Genomic DNA, 6,000 nt, shown 5'->3' on the forward strand with positions numbered 1-6,000 from the left:
GGAAAAACCACACAGGGAAACCACTTGTTTGGAAACTAGATTCAACCATTCAGCTATGGGGTAGAATGTTTTCACAAGCAGACCCACCAAAGCAGCCTGAATTGACAGTATTATACAATTTCCAAGTTAAAGCTTTTCTGTATTTGTGTTGCGTTTTATGTAAAGTATTTACCTTAAAGTTGTTCCCAGTCAAAAAAGTGTATTATATTTATATATATATTCAAAAGTGATCATTGCTCAGTGTTTTGAGTCAATAAAGGCACTATTACATCAAATAAGACATGTGCTGTGAGATTTCTTTAACAAGCTATCAATATCTCTCTCCAGTTCAATAATGCTTTATATCACAGGGTAGGCAACTTATGGCATTTATGGCTGATGCTACCCTGGATGATACATGTACATTCATCATTGATCAAAACTCAAGGCACCAAACTATTTTTTGCATTATGAACCATATTACTGGACAGTGTGATACAATATGTATACAACAAAAGAAATCATTAATTGTTTCAAGTGTGTGTAAGTGTTTTACAGACAATGCATTGTGGGATAACTGAAAAAAAAATCTGTCACTTGATGAGTTTTCAGCCTCATTTCGTGTAAATGATTTGACATTTAATTAAAAGTTCTTTACATACAAAATCTGCAAACCATACCAAACAACAAAGGAAAATCATAAATTATTTCAAATGTGTATAAAGAATTTTATAGGGCCACAGCAATGCATTGTGGGATAAGTGCAAAAAGGACTCTCCCTTGATAAGTTTTTTCCTCATGACATGTAAATGATCTGATATTCCATTAAAGCTCTTTTAAAACATACACAATCTGCAAACATACAAAACCAACAGTTTGTCAATGAATATTATGATCAGCAAGTAAGTTGCAACATAATTAAGTAGATAATTAAATGCTGTCGCTGTTAATGGGCAGTTCTCATAATGCGATTCAAGATTGATTAAAAGCTCATTATAGCTCACCATATCGATAGAGATTGAGCAGGTTAATATTACTAATGGGAGGTGCTGCTCACAAACTTTAGTTTTATAAATCTCTATTGTATGCTATACAGCCAATATGTAAATCTCATAGCCACTAACTAAGTGTCACAGGTCATGCCCAAATATTCATACTCAATAGACAATAAATTTTATAGGACCTCAGACTGTAACTTTTCATTTTTCGTTACCACTTTTGATGCCAATTGCAACTTGTATTTCCAAGAGCGTGTTGAAATACCTACTACGTAGCTTGTCAATACATTGTCTTAGTGTAAAATGCACTGTGCTTGTTTAGATTTGAATTCTAGACCAGAATTCACTGGTACACAATAAAAGTAATACAGGTTACAAGAAACAAGAAATTGCATTTTAAATAAAAATTGAGAGCAAATGAAAAGTTACAGATACTGTCCCTTTAATGGCCTATGAGCTGCAACTTTGGCATTATTTTCATGATTTTTTATTTAGACTAAAATTAGTTCATAGAAATGTTCTTATCAAAGATGTTTACTCATGTATAATTATCCACTGAGTGGAACTGCATGGGGAGGTTTAAGTAAGACAAATAATAATAGCGTGCCACACCCAAATATGGCCGCCTCCATACAACTACATGATGAATAGCATAAATGTTCCATGTACACGTTTGAATCTTAACAAATGCAATATGGTGCACCCCACTTAAATTTCGCAGAGTTGCAGCTCATGGGCCTTTAATGGCCTAGATGTTGACATATAGTGTAGACAACATCAAATATCCAGGAAAAGGGCTGAAACTTGCACAGTCTGTGTCCAGAGGACATCGGAAAAGTAGATTAATGCTAATTATTCACTGGAAAGAAATAGTACTCTTAAGTGTTACACAGGGGACTCAAACTGAATAGTAAACAAGTCAACAAAACAGACTTCTGAACGAAAGAAAAGGAATTCAGAGACTGAAAAGAAAGAAATAGGTAAATAATAAACAAAAAAGTGAAGAAACAGACAGGGATAAGAGAGAGAGAGAAGGACAATTCCTTAACAATCTAATTAGTTACATAGACTTCTTTATCACATATTTCGTATTCAGTTGTGTGTTGGTTTGCTATATTTTTATTTTTATTTGGTTGTTTTCTGTTTCTGGTTTTATACTGTCTGTATGTTGTTTTTCCACGAGTCAGTTGATTTAATTTGTTTGTCCCCCGTGACTTTTCAAAATAAACCTGAATATATCTTTGGACTTTGAATGCCCGTTATTGGAGAGTACCAAGATAATATGCCCTGCTTGACTATGCAATAATTATAAAGTACACTTTGAAAGCGTCCACCGAAGGAAATCCGCAGGCATTAACATGAAGAGACGACAGATACCTAACTTTTAATGTGAGTAGTGTGTTTGTCACCTTCAATCTCTAAAGACAACGTGAGCGTCACGGTCTGAAAATTTCTCGACATTTTACTCCAAAAAAGATTTTGAAAATACTGTTTTATGCAACTCAATAAATTATTCATAACACTTCAGTCACCGCCCTTCCTTTTCTTCTTTCAGATTTTTAATGTTATTTGAACAGAAAAATTGTCAGTCAACCATAGTTAGCTTCTCAACTTTTCCCTCGTGTGTCCTTGTAGAAGTATCCTCGTTCACAACATAAGGGGTGGACCATTTGATATCCTGGGGGGGGCTTGGAAGATTTGGGGAAAAAAAAAGATGCCAGGTGGAGTTGCTCGAAAAAAAAAATCTGGCTTTAGGTGGCTGATGGAAAACAAATTATGGATCATTGCGACTCGAAAAAAAGAAATCTTGGCAATTGTTCGATGCACACTGCAGCATCAATAAAAATCAAGCAGTAGCTCTAGAGTTTTATAAAGCATAAACCGTTTCAAGCTTGAGGAACAATAACTGAATATGAACAATTGTACAGTATACATGACCTTCTGATTAGAGGAAGTATGCTGAAATTGAAATTGCTCACCAGTGTTTTCAAAAAATGTGTAAATCTGAATGTAAGGATTTTGTCAAAATACCACAAGAAGAGAGACAGCCTGCAAACATTTTACTATTATCGTTTGCGCATAGAAAACTCATAACAATGAAAAAATGCGTAGAGACTCAATCCAATGCGTAATATTATTACGCATTGGATCGACTCTCTACACATTTTTTCATTGTTATGAGTTTTCTATATACGCATGTTTTATTCGTAAATGCGAACACTGTTATAGTGAATTATCTTACCAATGTTTTTCTTAACAAAAGCGAATGTGTTTTGATTAGAATTGAACGAGTTTGATGGTTTTGGGGAAACTACTATGTGGTAATGAAGAATGGGAAATGGGCAATGAAATGAGCAGACAGCAGGTGATTTAAGATTAAATGTTACATCTTCACTGCAAATAAAACCATAAGTGTGTCATAAATAATACAAACAAAACAAAATCATGTTTGTTTGTTTTGTTGTATGTGAGCCACGTCTAAGACACACAACAAAAGTACTGTTTCAGTCAGTAAATGTCACCTCAGATGCCACCAGAGAAAACCATTTCCACTCCAAAATTTCATTTTTCGCCTTGCGAAAGGGGGACACCCCCCTCTCGCGCTCTCCCCCCCTCGTTCGCTACGCTCACTCGCCACTCAGTTGCTTCGCTCCCTCGCAGTCCACCCGTCTACTTTCTTAAATTACCCGGCTACTTTCAATGTAAGGACAACAATAACAAGTAAATGCCATAAATGTACATGATTTTACAAATATGTTTTTGTAAAGTGAATCAAAAATGTACATGTATTTACATAACTTCATTTAGTTTCTTGAATATAGTCTGTGTGCGATAGAACAGCATCTTGTTACTGGGTGTGAAAAACCAAGCAAACAAACATTGCACCGAAATTTGGTAAAAAAAAAATATATCTCAAAGAAGGAAAGTGAAAAAAAAAGTTGCCAGCATATGCCCTGTAGAAAAAAAATAATTCATGGTGAAGCACGTGGGAAAAAAAATAATGGCTCTCCACCAATCTTCCAAGCCCCCCCAGGATATCAAATGGTCCACCCCTAATCTAATTGTTTTCCACAGTATGCTGCATCATACCGTCAAATCTTGATAACAACAAATGGTATTCACTGCCATGGTTTCCCCGAAAACCCTTTTGAGTTTCACATAAAATCACCTCAAATTTTGTAAGAACATTTTACAGCGTAAGGAGACAAGCTCATAATTCCTCTGTGAGGGGTGAACTAGGACATTTCCACTTCTACTTGAGGTCAAACTGAAGATTGTTAAATACTGGCCTCATATTGTACAACTCCCACATAATAATCTTGCTAAGAAGCTTTCCTGGAGCAAATGGTAAACAACAATAACAATAAAACCTGGTTTAAGTGCTTCAATTAAAGAAAATGGAATGAACTTTTTCCTTGATAAAGCTCCATCACTTAAACGCCAAAAAGTTATAACTGGATTAATGAAAACAACTTTAATAACAAACAATTATGAAGTCTTTTGGAAAAGTTTGATCACTGATGAAAATAGTAAACTAAGAATGTACGCCAAAATAAAACATCTGTTGGCAAAGTATGTGTTTATGGATGGCTGCAAGCCGGCAGCAGGCGACAAATATGCCCGGTAAACAGCCGAGAACATCTGTTGGCAAAGTATGTGTTTATGGATGGCTGCAAGCCGGCAGCAGGCGACAGGTGTGCTCAATAAACAGCCAACAATATTCCGTAGGCAAAGTGCGTGGATTGGGATGGCTGCCAGCCGGCAGCAAGCTACAAGTGTGCCTGGTGAACAGCCGAGAACATTCCGTACGCAAAGTGCGTGGATTGGGATGGCTGCATGCCAGCCGTCAGCTGACGACAAATATGCCCGGTAACTCCCGAGAACATTCTGTAGGCAAAGTGCGTGGATTCGGATTGCTGCCAGCCAGCAGGAGGCAACAAATATGCCCGGTAAACACCCGACAATATTCCGTACGGAAAGTTCGTGGATTGGGATGGCTGTCAGTCGGCAGCAGGCGACAGACAAAAATGCCCGGTAAACACCCGAGAATATTCTGTAGGCAAAGTGCGTCGATTGGGATGACTGCCAGCCAACAGCAGGGGACAAATATGCCCGATAAACAGCCGAGAATATTCCGTAGGCAAAGTGCGTGGATTGGGATGACTGCCAGCCGGCAGCAGGTGACAAATATGCCCGATAAACAGCCGAGAATATCCCGTGCGCAAATTGTGTGGATTGGGATGACTACCAGCCGCAGCAGCAGGTGACAAATATGCCCGATAAACAGCCGAGAATATTCCGTAGGCAAAGTACGTTGTTATGGATTGCTGTCAGCAGCAGCTAGCAGGCGACAATATATGCCCGGTAATCTCCCGAAAACATTCTACACCTGCCTAACATCAATTAACATTAGTTTTCTTTTTAAAATGAACTTTAGCATTCAATGAGTCAGCAAAAATTAACGGGCTGATTACCCTAGAGATGTGTAAGTGTGGTATTATACTACCGGGGTTTTAATGTGCGGCCGCAGGCAGAAGTTGACAGCCTCGATGGTGGAAGTTTCAGAAAGTCTCGTACTGCTCTTGAACCATGGAAACAAGTATTAAAGAACGAGGTGTAAGTTTGATATATGCACAGTCCCTCTATACAGAGGGACTGTGATATATGTGAGATCGTGAATCCTAAAGGTTTTGCAATGCCGTCCGTTAACAGTGGAGTGGACTTGAAAGTCGGGCCTTGGGAATTAAGATACCAGCGCACCGATGAAGAGCCAAAAATACTCCGTACGCAAGTGTGTGTATTATGATGGCTGCCAGTCAGCAGCAGGCGACAGGTTTGCCCGATAAACAGCCAAAAATATTCCGTAGGCGGAAGTGCGTATTGGGATGGCTGTCAGTCAGCAGTAGGCGACAGTGTGCCCGATAAACAGCCGAGAACATTCCGTACGCAAAGTGCATGGATTGGGATGGCTGCCAGCCGGCAGCAGGCGACAGACAAAAATGCCCGGTAAACACCCGAGAAC

Source organism: Ptychodera flava, chromosome 7 (assembly GCF_041260155.1).
Source record: "Ptychodera flava strain L36383 chromosome 7, AS_Pfla_20210202, whole genome shotgun sequence".
In the NCBI taxonomy this organism is placed as follows: Eukaryota; Metazoa; Hemichordata; class Enteropneusta; family Ptychoderidae; genus Ptychodera; species Ptychodera flava.